The following is a 14,734-nucleotide window of genomic DNA, read 5'->3' as shown; positions in this document are numbered from 1 at the left end:
CATCTGAATAATTCTATATTAAAGAGATTTGTAACTAATGAAGAGGCTGTTACTGGCAAAGAACTTTACATTTCACTGTTCCATCTACAAATTCAGTGCTTGCTGCCCTTGAAGAATTAATTGCATACGTTGCATTAAAGCAAAAATGGTACACTGGTAATAGAGAATGACTGAGAAACAGACAAGTTCATAGTTACTAGGCATCTTAAACAAAGGACAGCACACTAAGGAATGCAGAACCCCTATCCCCTCTTAAAATGAAACAAATTGGCAACTAGGACATTGCATACCATGCCTCCATACCTCTCAACCTCTTGGCACAAGAAATCTGAACAAAGCCTAAAATAATGGGGGGGCACAAAGGCCCCCAAACAGGGGCAGATTATAAATATTGCTCTTACAGACTTAAAAAGTTGCTATAATAACAGCATCTGTCTTAGCATGCGTTTTCCTGCAGGAAATAAAGGCTGAAAATCAAATGTATAACATTTAGTTATTTAAATCCTCACTGATTTGCCAGAAAAAAACACATTTTATGAGGAAAAGGTAAAAAATATGAGGCATAGTTCTGGACAGTTGAGAGGTATGCATACCTGTCAACCTCTTAGTGCAAGAAATCTGGACAAAGCCTAACATGATGTAGATGCAATGGTAGAAAAAGTAGGGATAGATTTTAAATATTGCACTTTTGTAACTTAGAAAGTTGATTTTTTGATCCTACTCTTTTTGATAGGTTCTGTAATATCTTTTATATCCACATGAGCTACCATCAACTCAGGCTGATAGGTTCTTAGTTTAAGGTCTAATCTGAAGGGTAGCACAGTTAGGAGTGCAGCACCCACCAAAACCTGCCCTGCAGTGTCAGCAGTCTAACCAAAATAATTGTATGAAATTGTTAAAGGAAACGTAAGAAATATTTTGTCCTAAATCTCAAGATGCTTGCCATTTTTTTCATGTTTTCTCCAGGACAAAGCTGCCCATTTAGGGACTGTTCTGTTTAAAGAGGGAAAGGTGGTAACCCTAGTTTTAAATTATATGAATTTTATTATGCTGACTACTGCTGTAGTATAAATTAGTTCAGAGCCTGAAGATGCTGATATGGTGTGTCATAGGGAAATATCCTGCACTTTTTATCACTGCTCTTTATCTCAGATAGGTGTGTGTGTGTGTGTGTGTGTGTGTGTGTGTGTGTGTGTGTGTGTGTGTGTGTGTGTGTGTGTGTGTGTGTGTGTGTGTGTTTGCACACGCGTGCGCACTTGTTTATATGTGTTTTTCTGTTTAAACACTTGTGCACGAGGCTGTATGAATGTACTGTACACATCTCTATTTTTTGTAAATGGAACTTTAGAACAAGTTGTGTACACATGATGTTTGATTGACTAAATGTGTATGTGCTGGACAAGACAACGAGAAAACTACTGAATTTCTACACACACACACACACACACACACACACACACATACTTTCTCTTGCATACAGAAACCAAGTTTAAACTACACAAACACACACACACACACACGAATACACTTACTTACCTTCTTTTTAAATGAAACAGCTACACGCATACACACGGAATGAATCCCCCGCAAAGTGCTTGTTTCATTTTCATGCGCCACCATAAAACATCTTTACATCAGTGTTGGTGATTGGCGAACGTGTGTATGACATGCATACATTTCTCCTTAAAGGTAGTGGAAGCCTCCTCGTCACACTGCAGGTATAAAAGTGGGAGGGCACTAGCACCTCCCCCTCGACCTACGATTCTGGCACCCTATGGTTTATTTATTCATTTTAATTAATGTACATTTCTTATTATGCGTTCGCATAATAAGAAAAGTAAATTAATTCAAATAAATAAATAAATGAACACAAACTGCGTCCTTTACTGTATGGCGCCCTTGGCGGTTGCCTAGTTCACCTATGCCTAAGGCCGGTCGTGGGTAAAATAAAACATTTCAAATTTTTACTGGAAAAAGCTCACCTAGACTCTGCCACAGCTTGCTGTGAGGAAAGGTTAGTTTGCTTTTGATTTATTGTACTTTGTATTACTTTATTGCTTTTTCTGTTTTGTATACTGTGATTTGTTTTCTTTACACTGAGTTTTACTTGTATTCAGCTTTTAATTGCATATTAGAACTTGAAAAGAGACCACAGCTGTGTCTCTTGTGAGTCACTAAAGAAAAAAGTCAACGTCAAGAAACTTCTTTATTGCAGACAGCAAAGTTTTCGGGTCTACACCCTTTCTCACTGCTAATGCAAGGGTGTAGACCTGAAAGCTTTGCTGTCTGCAATAAAGAAGTTTCTTGACGTTGGCTTTTTTTTCTTTAGTAATTTCCAAGTACTGTTCCAGTTTTACAGCAACTACCTTGGCCTCTCTTGTGAGTCAGACAGATTTTTTTCCATTTTCATGCTGTTACTGTTGTGTTGTTAAACACCACTGTCTTTCTAGTTGCCTGCCCCTTATGTTAATTTGACCATCTATCTCGTTCCCTCTCTCCTTTCATTAGCCAGTGCGAGTAAGTACAAAATTATCATTTTGTGATATCACTCCCCTTCAACTATTTAAATTTATTGGCCACCCTACTGTATTCCTTAGTACCATAATACAAACGTGCCCATCCCCTTTCAATCTATTTTTCTCTTTTAAAACTAATGGCTCTCTACACAGACAGCTAAAACTTAAGTTACCCACTTTCATATGTAACTGCTTAGTGCACACTGGAGTATTTAGGATAAACCATTTTTTCTTCTTACCTTTAAACACCTATTGCAAGACCACTAGTTATTGGAGATCCCACATTCTGCCTCTCAGTAGTCACCTTGAGATTAGTGCTTCTGTTTTCTCCTGGTGAGAAAAGGAGTACAGGGATATTATTTCCTGGAGACCTGCTGATCACCAGAAAGCCTAATAACTGGTTTATAGGTGACAGCTTGGAATCTGTGCTTATATTCTGGTTCTAGTGAGAGAAGGAGCAGAGTGCATTTATTCCTGACTGTTTCTGGTTGGACAGTGAGTGTCTGTCCTTAACATCCCTGATTGGTCTGGTTGCTGTTCAGGGCATCTACCAGGAAAAGGCTACAAGCCTACAGACCCTTGCATCATCTGGGACAAGAGTGTGGATCACCAAATAGGCTGTGGCCTGCTTCTCATCTTGGGAATGGTGCTAACATTTTGCTTCTGGTGAGAGAAGAAGCAAAGGAGCATTGTATCCCAACAGAGTGAAGCTGTGGTGAGACCAGCATTAGCAGTAGCCAGGCAGTAGCCATTCTGGTGTCTCCCCTCTTTTCATCATTCTTGACAAGCTAATTCTTTGTTTTCAGTAAGTACTGCCTGATTTGTTTCTTACTTCAGAATATCTGCCTAAATATTTCATCCTTAAATTTTCAGTGTCTATTTATCAGTTTCCCCTCAAGTGCTCTGAACAAACTCAGACATCTGGTGGATAGCCAAATGGACAGGACCTAGGAAGTTAGAACTGGGTAGTCTACCTCTACAAAGAGGCCAGTCACAAGTGGAGTCTCTCAGGGATCAGTCCTTGGACTGCTTCTTTTTAGCATTTACTTCTCAGAAGTCATGGCCAATGTCAGTGGTCTCTGGCTGACTACATTTGCAGATGATTGCAAATTAGGAGCTGTCATTTGAATCTCACACTGACACAAATGTTCTCCAGGAGGGAGTAACACAGACAAACAACTGGTGTCAGAGCCATGGACTAAAACTAAATGCCAAGAAATGTATAATAGTATCCTTTGGGAAGTCATCCATCCCTGGTAACTATCATATTGACAAAACACCCCTTAGAGTTGACTCAGTAGTTAGGGACTTAGGGACACACATAGATAATAATCTAGCCTTTGATCAACACGTGTCTACAGTGGTGAGGAAATCATTCTATGTTGAGCAACTTACAAACAAAGGTATGGAATCTAAGTCCAAGGAAGTCATTGTTCCACTGTATTCGGCATTCATCAGACCTGTCATTGAGTACAATGCCTCCTTTAGTATGTACATAACCAGGCATATCCAACAACTGGAATGTTCACAGAGGTTCCTCACCAAAAGAATACAAGGCATAAGTAATACGTCCTATGCAGACTGCCTCAAGGCCCTATCCCAGTATTCTGTCTCCTACAAACTTTTGAGGCAAGATCTAATCATAGCATACAGGGCATTATCAGACCCCACTCTGATGGACCTCCTGCATATCCACAAAACAAACAGAACCAGAATTACCCATTCTAAAGACTTAATCCTTGCCTGTGATATAAATAGGACCTGCTGGAGAGATATGTATGTATCCCGGAGACTACTCCATCTATGGAACAGGCTCCCCCATCCATGTGAAGCAGAGTTCCTCCCTAACCCAATTCAAGTGCAACTTGGACAATTGGATGGGAAACTGGAAATTCATCCCTGTTTGGACACCCATGTCTCTAATGGACACAGGTAAAATGTAAATGGTTCATCTCCCAGGCCTATGCTTGCACTTATCAATGGTATCAGAACTTGTCAGGGAATTAGAATAAATGGCTCAGCTTAAAAAGGCCCTTATGGTTGTTAGCCTAGTAAACACCTATGAACCTATAAATCACTACAAAATGTTACTACACATGAAATATTTCTACATAGGATTTTAACTGTCACTGCAATGAACTTTCAGAACACAGTAAGGGTGCTTTATCCCTTTGGCGCAGGGAAGTGAAATCATTCTGCGTACAACCAACTGCAATATCATCTATAGCACAATGAAACCATATAAAACTTACTTGTACATGTATTAATTTTGGATGTAGTGCACTGAGTGATCACACAACCATTTACGAATATTGCTTCCAAATATGCAGGGACATTTCATTTGATAACATTTTTAGCATTTCACTGATGGGTTTATTAGCAAATTGTGTCATTTGCCTGTTCTTTTGAGGGTGGGGAGCAAAGCTGCATTACTGTCATGGCACAAACAAGGATATGTTGCTACTATTACTCTCCCTTGATTTGCATCCAGTCTGTTGTTCATATTTCAAATATCTAGACAGTTTTATGTTTCTCCAGTGGTTAAAACTGAAATGCTACCTTTTCTACTTTATCTAGGAGCAGTTATTTTAGTTATGTGATACTTATGTGCATTATCCTTCTGTTGTGTTTTAGGACATGTAGGACTATGGCACCCGGGCATCTCAATCCCCGAAAACCACCCTTCAATGACCCTGAGAATCAGGTCATTGTGGAAGCATTTAGGTGACATGGTGCCTTTCTGCTTGAGAGGGAACATGGAGATATGTCAGGGAGAATGCAAATTTGGCAGCAGATAGTTGCAGATGTGAATGCAGTAGGTGACCACAGCAGAAAATATGATCAGGTGTGCCATAGGGCCACTAACATGATCTCATCTGCACAGAGGAGAGCAGCTGCAGTGGCCTGTGATTGGACGGGTACCGGGGGGGGGGCTGCTACAGAGCCACCACTAACAGGAAATGAAGAGTTCCTGTCCACTGTCAGGGATTCAGACAGGTCCCAGAAAAGTGAAGAATAGCATGTCCTTGACAACTGGTGCTACTGTTTCAGAGACAGTAAGTATGCCCCAGGATAAGCTTCCTAGTAGGCTTTTGTATATCAGTTGTTAAATACTGTTATATAGTAAAATATTTACATCACTACATTAGTTCTTTTTAATAAGAAATTGGTTGGTGAGGATTGAGGACTGGTACAGTTAACAATACATTCTGGTTGAATACACATAGGGCTCAGAATGGGATTGTCATCCAAGTTCTTGTTGAAAGTATAGCTAATGCACATATAAAGGGCAATAAGTTTTACCCCCTGTGTTACTGTTAATTGTGATGATGTTGTCCTAACCTTTTGCTTAACTTCTTCCAGGACTATCTGGCATAGGGAGCATACTATCATCTGCACATGGTAAGCCAAACATTTTTATATCAGAACTGATGAGCAGTTCAAAGAAATATTTCAGCGTATGATGCTGATGTCAGGATTGTTGTGTGTATTGCTGTACTGTCTGTAATAGTGGCACCACTGTTATTTTGTTAGTGTATATTGGACTATAGTAGTATAGATATTCATTTTTTCCTGTGTTTGTTGCTTATTATTACAGGTGATCCTGACAGTGGAAGTGTGAGACTTCTACCGCCTGATGTCAGATTATCAGCAGACTCTGATGATGACGGCGGCCAAACACAGGCACAGTTGGTGGGTGCAGAGGTTGAATCTGACACTGAGGTTGACATACAGCCATCCCCTGTAATTCAATCAGACACAGCAAGTAGGCCTATGCCTACTCATTCCAGTGAGCCCTCAGTTATTGAACAGGTGGAGGGTAAGGTAAGCGATCAGGGAAGTGTGGATACTGTGGCTTCAGTGCCTGTTGACTCTAGCCATAGCCAAATTGTGGGTGAGGTGCCCACACAGGGAGGGTTGTTAGAGGTGCTCAGAGGAGTCGTGCTGTCCATCCTCCACCTGATCCAGGTGTCTCTTCCTGTGCCACTCAACACATGTTTAGGGCCATCATGGTGGCACAGGCTCATAGGTCCTTTAGAGAAATGCTTAGACTTGTAGATGTGGCATAGGCTGACATGTGTGACTGCCTCCACCATGTTGCTGATTCAATGGATCTGATGAATGACACATTGGAATGGGTGGTATCTCTGATGGAAAGTCTGCTGGGAAGAGGACGGCTTCCTCCTGAGCATAGGTCAACCACATCATTTGCTGTTAGCCAATGTGGCCATGCTCCCTGCCTTAATTTCTACATGTATGCAATCTATGGCATCCAGTACTTCAGGGTAGTGTGCTACAGGGTAGACCTCCTGCATATTTTTGGCCCTATCCTCAGGAGTATGGGAAAAATATATATTGACGTAGGATCCTGGATGCTGATTCCTTGACACCCCAAGCATGTCCCCTGTCGGTCTCTGTAAGGTACCTGTAGCCAAAATTCTAAGTGCTACAAATAACTTTGTCTCCACTGGGATGGATTCCCCTCAGTTTGCCCTGGCTCTAAGTTGAGGATGACAGATGTTGCAGAGTTCTTGTAGCATGTCTCTATCCACCCTGTAGCATTCTACAATTTCCACATCATGTAGACTGTGATAAGTTAACTGGTGTCTGAAAATTCTTCTCTTTCCTGGCCTTGGTCTGTTAGAAGCAGCAGTACAGACTTCAGCCTGTTGCACACACACATTAATTAAAGCAACAGCAGCCCCTCATTTCTGTGTAAACTCCTTTCTGTGGCCATACTCCAATAGGTTTTGTAATTTGCAGGGAAAACCAACACTGAGTCTACATGGTTGCTTTATAGCTCGTTGAATAGCTCTTCCATCTTGGATTGGTTGACTGTAGAGTTGCTTATTGAATCCAAAACAGTGTGCGCACATGGTGTAAATGGACTGTATAGGCTTTATTGAATCTGGAATATAATTTTAATAGTTTTAGAATAAATTAAAAGGAGCTGAGAAAACATTTTAAAATTATTAAAAAAGCTATCCAGGAAAATCTGTCAATCAATGCAAGTAAGAGTGTATGATTATACTCTTGTGCCATAGCCAAATTATAGAACTCCCTCACACCCACAATTACCTCCGTACCATCATGCACCCACTTCAAAACTTTACTAAAAGCACACCTGAAAACATGCTGGCTATGCCCTTGCAACTCCCACTCTAATATCACCCACCCCATCCACCCACTACCTTTCTTTCCACCCCACTAACTACCTTGATTATAGCAAGCTCAGATGCTCATAAGCCTAGTACTTATTATACAGCAGGAACTTCTTATTGTAACAATTGTTAATGTCTGTTATGTACTTCACAGATAAAGATTCTAGTTGTCTACTGATGTACTATGTTCTTCATCTGTAAATATGTTGTAAGTAATTGCTATGTTAAATTGTTAATTGCTATGTAATCCAATGTAACTACTGTCTGTATATTTTAACTGTGGAGCTTTTCTCCCCGGGCCTCCACTGAAAATGGACCTATGTCCGGTCGGACACTCCCGGGCAACAAATGTAAATAAATAAATGATATGAGCCAAGAGGAAACAATGATTATATAACATTTACGAAAAGGTACTTTTATTTTAGGTGTGTTAAAGTTGGGCATATGAACCATGGATCTAGGTGCTGGGTGAAAGCTTTATAGCAATATGATGCTATGAAATGGTATGGTTAAAATTTTGTTTGTCATACTCAAAAATATGGTCAAATAATTTTAATTTATTAGTCTTTGGATCTTATATGGTAGATGTTTACTTTGTTCTCAGAGAAATTTGCCATCTGCAATTCATATTTTGCTTGAGACGTTTTCAAGATTCTTGTACAGACTAGAAGAAAAAGGGTTGCTGAATAATGCATCCATTTATTTTGTGCTCAGCATTCATCCACTTGTTTTCTGTGAAGTAAAATAAAGATTTGGGGAAGCAGTGACTTTATCAAAATATTGTAAACTAAGGGAAACGGATGCATCTATCATGGGCGGAGAAAGGAAGTTTTGTGTTAATGTTATCGAGCTCTGTCATGGGCTGCAGCTCAAGTCAGCATGATTTCCAGATTGTATATGTGAGAGAGTTAAAAGGCATGGTCTATGGGCCTGGGGCAGGCATGTGCTCGGGCTACTCGTCATTGTCCACCCAGCCTAATGGCATTATATCGGTATGCTGAGAGTTAAAAGGCATGGTCTATGGGCCTGGGGCAGGCATGTGCTCAGGCTACTCATCATTGCCCACCCAGCCTAATGGCTTTGTATCTGTATGCTGGGATAGGTGCTAGAGCTAATAACTGTGAACTAGCTACCATGCAAATGAAAGCTCACAGTACAGTGTCTTGTTTCCCCCATGACATCATAAGGTCAACCCCTATGAAGAGGGAGGGACATCTACAAGTAAGATTACATTGGGTACAGCCTAACAGAAGCAACTGGTGATCTGGGGGTACGGCAGAAATGTCAATCCAAAAGAGAAGAGAAGAGAAGAAAAATGATAGAAGGCTAAGTAGGGCTGGTAAAGATGAACAGGTAGGAAAAATCTTGTATGATAAATATCAGAAATGGCAGGATATGTGGAAGACTGGATATCAGCTATCAGGAAGAGTGGAGAAATGTGTGAAAAAAATCTCAGGTTTGGGGCTGGAGCTAGATAGATGACTAAAATCTAGAGCAGACTTGTATGAACAAGTAATTCAGAAATGATAGTGTGTTAATGTCTAGAATTGCTGCACTATCTACAGGGCTGGTGTTAGCATGTTGGGGGCCCCCAGCAAATGTCAAGTTGGGGGCCCCCTAGGCACTTCCAGTATAAGTATCATCCTGTCAATGCCACACCTCCTAAGAAACCTTTTAGTTTGTGCTGCAAACTTTTAGGAGTAATACGCACAGACAGACCTTAGCTACAAGTTGTTACATTACAACAGTCCTACATATCACACTTTGTTGACCTGTCCAACAAAGGGACACTTGCAGTTACTGGCATTTAGTTGCAACAATGATACATTACAACAACTATATGTGCAGGACTGGATTTAAATGAAGTGATGACTAGGCCTAATGTTTCAACAACCCCCCCTGCCCCCCACACAGCCTCCAGTCCTCTCCTCTAATCCATTGCCCCCTTTTGGGCTACCCATACCATGCACGTTACTTTTGTCTTCCTTTTCTCACATTTTGCTTTACGCTCAGCTTATTCAAGAAGCCATAACTTTCGATATGCTCTGAAGTGCATTTTGAAGGGTTTTTTTTTTTTTTTACACAACCTTTTCATCCAATAATGGCTTGAACACAAATTATTATTAAGGAAAGAAATTCACTGTTGCTGTTCAGCTTTAGTTTTCTTTGCATTTTTTCAGCACTCCTTTCCTGACCAAGATAGCACAGTAATAACCATTTAGGAAATAACTCAATTAAGCTGGTGCCCCCAAAGACATAGGGGTTATATATGTGCCCTGGGATGCATTTCAGAACATTTTCACAGCATTTTACTTCAATGGTGGCCTAAACAAAAATCATGAACAAGAAAATAATTTCAGTCTTATTTTTTTTCTTTCAAGGAAGACATAAGTTGTGCCCAAGGCTTAATGTTCAAAGCTGACAAAATAGTAGCTCACAATAAACTAACAAGCCAGCTGTGGAAATACATAGGTCTTATCTGGGAATACTGCCTCCTTCTCTAAGCTCCCACAAATGACAGTCACTGCCCATACATCCTTCTGGTGTTAGACTAGGATGAAAGCAGAAGTTTAAATTGCCTTAGTCGTATATTTCAAGTAACTGCTGATATATGTATACATAGCATGCTTCCTCACCCCTAACCCTCAAAGTCAGCCCCATGTATATGTGCCTGATGTGTGATTGTGAGAATTATTTCAGTAATATATTCTAATTCGTTGTTCTTAGACAGTACACCACCCCTACACAAGCTATACTAACCTTCTTTTTACACCTCTGAGGTCTGTGAGAAAAGTAAATAAACAATGACCACACTGTCCTCAGCTCAATCACAAGCTATAATGACTTCATGTGCACACCTCTAAGGTTTGACTGTGATGAAAATTAAAGTTGTAATAACCACACAATCCCCAGATCCTCAAAAGCTTTCTGTACACACACATTTGAGCAGGCCTGGTTTTAAAATGGGTGTGGTTGAAACCAGAGGCTATTATTAGCTTTATCCTAAAAGGCTCATAACTCAGCATTGTTCAGGTTAAACAGCTCAGCCAGAAAATAGATACATTTTTTGTCCTCATTTTTTTCAATCAGCAGTAACTTTTGTGGGGGTCCCCACAGAGTCAAGGATGATTAAAAGAGCCCCCAGTATCCACTTATACAGTCTGTTGAGTGGGGGCCACCAGACTCAAGAAGATCTGTCTGAATATTCTGCGATATATCTTATGTCTTACTTTTGAAATATAATTACTTATTAAGTAATTTTTTTTACTGATACCCAGAAGAATAATGTCTGTGTCCTGGCATTACTTGGGTGCATGCACATACAAAAATCAGTGATATCTTTACACATACACAAACACACACACACACACACACACACACACACACACACACACACACACACACACACACACACACAAGCATAAGCCATAACAGTCCTAGTTTTGTCGTTATTTCATCAAATAGCAATATATTGTGCAACACTGGTACTGCCACACCAGATCAGTGACTGCTGTTTAGCAGTCATCAAATAGCAGCAGGGGTAAGTCACTTATTTACCTCTTTGGGCAGTAATGCGTACCTGTCACTGTCCCTGATTTCACAGGCCTTCCCTGATTTTGTTCATACATTTGCTTTCTCTTTCGCAAAAAGTTGAATTTGCTGATAAATCATTCAGGATTACAAACAGTCAATCAATCCAGGCATCTGAGTTTTATACTTATGGTACAAAAATACGTGTTGTTGCAAAAGGCGTTGTTCTACTAACTTTTTAAGTGCATTAGAGTAATATTTAAAATGTAGTCCTGATTCTGAGCCTTTATTCTATTATTTTTGGGATTGCACTAAATTCTTAAGCAAAGGAATTGAGAGTTATACTATCTGGTGTTATGATTGTATTTATAAAACTCCCTGAAACAGAAAACCATCCCTGATTATCAGAAGTATCAGCTCTTCTTAAAATCCAAAAATTGCACCAAGATAAGTCACTCTGGGCTGCTGATCTCTCTAGTGCATACCTTGTTCATGTTCATTATCAACTGCATCCTAACAGGGTCATATCATAGCCCTGTTCAGATTAAAGAGCATAATTATTAAATTAATAAATTTTTTCTTCCTCATTTTTCCCCAACCTGCAGCAGCTTTTGTGGGGCCCCTACACAGTCAAGGATGATTAATGGGGGCCCCCTGCAGCCACGAGTATAGCAAGTGGAGAAAATGTCCAACAGCAGGATTTAACTAAGCCACTGGCATTACGTCAGCGGTAAAATATTTAATAGAATTCTGATGCCACTTACTTGACAAAACACTGCAATTACAACCAGAAATATCTTTGAATTTTGAAAGAGGTTATCCATGTGGTTTATTTAGTATACAATAATGCTATACTTGCTTTTGTTGGTTTTACAGACATGTAACAAAATATCAGAATAAGATAACATGCTGTGGTTGGGGGACCCCAGGGGACAGGGGGCCCCCAGTGACCGCAGGGTTTGCTGGTGCCTAAAGCCGGCTATGACTATCTACTAAACTCAAGTTATGATGTAAGATGTCTAAGGAACAGGATTTTATATGGGGACTGTGCCACCAGAAGCTAATACTCACAGCAACTGAGGAATAAAATTAACACAGGAAGAAGCTTTTTGATGGAAGAGCACGAGTGCAAGCCTGAAATATGGCACCATATATTTTTAGAATATAAAATAATCTGTGGCCTATAGGAGCCATGGGAAATTAGAGATGTGAACAGTGTGAAAGAATAGAGTATTGCATGTGGGCTACATAAGGAGTGGAGGTACAGAGTGCATGGGATAACAACATTTTCAAAACTAGTTTTATAAAATATGGACCTGCAGATCTAATGCTGAGTTGTATAACAAATATCATGATTTTGAACTTACTCTTTTGGATCTGCTATGCTCCATACATGAAGCTTATGATGAAATCTGATTTTATTTGTGTGAAGGAAGGGGCTTTGTTATTTGGAATTTGCATGCTGTTTGAAACAAAATTATCAGAGATAGTATTAAGTTCATTTTAATACAAAAGTCCCATCCTGAGTGCACCATGTAATAGCACAAAGGTGAGACATCTCTCTCAGACACCAATGACCAGAATTCAGGAATGGATTTAGACCACTGAAAGAGTCAGCAAGGGGGTAAGGTAAAGTGGGCACTGGCAAATTCTCCAGTACTGAAGGGAAGGTTCAAGGCAAACCACAGTGCTTTGGGGCAATTGGAATAGGCTTCTGTTGGTCTCTTAAACCACATTCCTAGGCACTACTCATAAAGAGGAACCTGCCAAGTCAGGAAGTATGGAGATAACAGTGCTTTGGGGCAGTTGGGCTGGGCTCCTCAGTCATCTCATGGTCTGCATGCCTAGTAGCTGCCAAGTCAGGAGTTATGGAGATGCAGACACAAAAAGGAGTCAAGAAGGAAATACATGCCAAAGGGTGAATAACCGAAACACAAGCGGATAAAAAAGGAATCATATTATGATGTGAACATATCTCGGCATTAATGCTAATAGTCTCTTGAATAAATGCAGATGGTTAAAGATTTTAAGCAGTCTCAGAATTCAGGCACAAGATAATGTGCCTATAAGATATAAGGTGGATGAATCAAGTATGCAAATAACTCTTAAATGTTTTTTGGTTGAATGTAAATATTTGTAGTCACTGTGGAAGATCGGTGTTCAGGGGTGACTACATCCTAAAAAAGGATAGTAGGGAGTGGGTTAACAATGCAAGGGGGACTGTAACAATGAATTTAAAGAGTATGAAGGAGAAGACAAATGTTATTAATATGTGAAGACATGCAGCCCCAAAAGAAAACAATTTATTACATATATTAGACCATGCTTACACATACAAGATGGCATGATATAAAGAGGGCATTTTAATTATCACAACATGACAATTAATAAAAATGGCAAACATTAACCATTTTTTCTCAGTCTTTTCCCCTCATGAGTGCCAACCAACAGCACCCTCCTACAGTTCTTGAGTTCACCATAGAAATGACTGGATAGACCATCATTCAGGCAGCAGTGAAAGGAATTCAGTCTCATTATTTGTGTCCATGCCAGTATAACCATCATCTCAATGACTGCAGGGTCTGGCTTCACGTTCCTTGATCAAGGCCGTCCGCATTTAAATAAAGACTGCCATGCTGTGCTATCCTTACCCCATCCCTTTGCTTAGTAGAAGAGCAAACAGTCCAGTAATATAGAAGGCCTATGTTTGATTCCTAGATGAACATACTTTCAGATAACATACAATCAGGGACTTTGTTTCTTAAAGCATCTACAGATAAAGGGAGCTCCCTGAGCTTATCTAACGTCTGGCTCAGGGCATTCATTGACACACTCCCTCAGTTCCTCCTTATTGTTCAATTACTTATGTCTTACGGAAAGTGAGGAAGGTGTTCCTGCATTTAATTCTGTATGTGGTTTTTAGTGAGCCTTGATCATGGGTAGAAAAGGGTCTGGATACATAGCTTACAACTGTTCAGATTTTCACAGAATGTCCAGATTTTTGACTCATATTTTTTTGGTCCATTTCTCATAAAACTATAGTTTTCTGGCAAATCACTGGAAAATCACTGAGGGCTAAAGTCAGAAAATAAAGGCAGACATTTGATTTTCAGACTTCGTGTCCTTCAGAAAATTCATGCTAATGTACAATCTGTTATTCTGTCAACTTTCTAAGTTTGTAAGAGCAATATTTAAAAAGTGTCCCTATTTTTGGGCCTTTGCCCCCCCCCCCCCATTTTTTGTGGCTTTGTCCAGATTTCTTGCTGTAACACTTTGAGAGGTATGTTTGGGGACAAGTCCACTTACTTGGCAAAAAATAAATACTTGAAAATGTAACTTTCTCTGTTTTCATTGATCTGTTTATTCATATGCATACAGGCACATGCACACACACACACAAATATATACATATATATATATATATATATATATATATATATATATATATATATATATATATATATTCACATATGTATATATTGCAAGAGAAAGAGAAATTCAACCTTCAAATTAATAACTACTCAG

The sequence above is a fragment of the Protopterus annectens genome, chromosome 6.part0 (assembly GCF_019279795.1).
Source record: "Protopterus annectens isolate FY-2018-M chromosome 6.part0, PAN1.0, whole genome shotgun sequence".
NCBI lineage: Eukaryota > Metazoa > Chordata > Ceratodontiformes > Protopteridae > Protopterus > Protopterus annectens.
Note: the sequence above shows the minus strand (reverse complement) of the source record.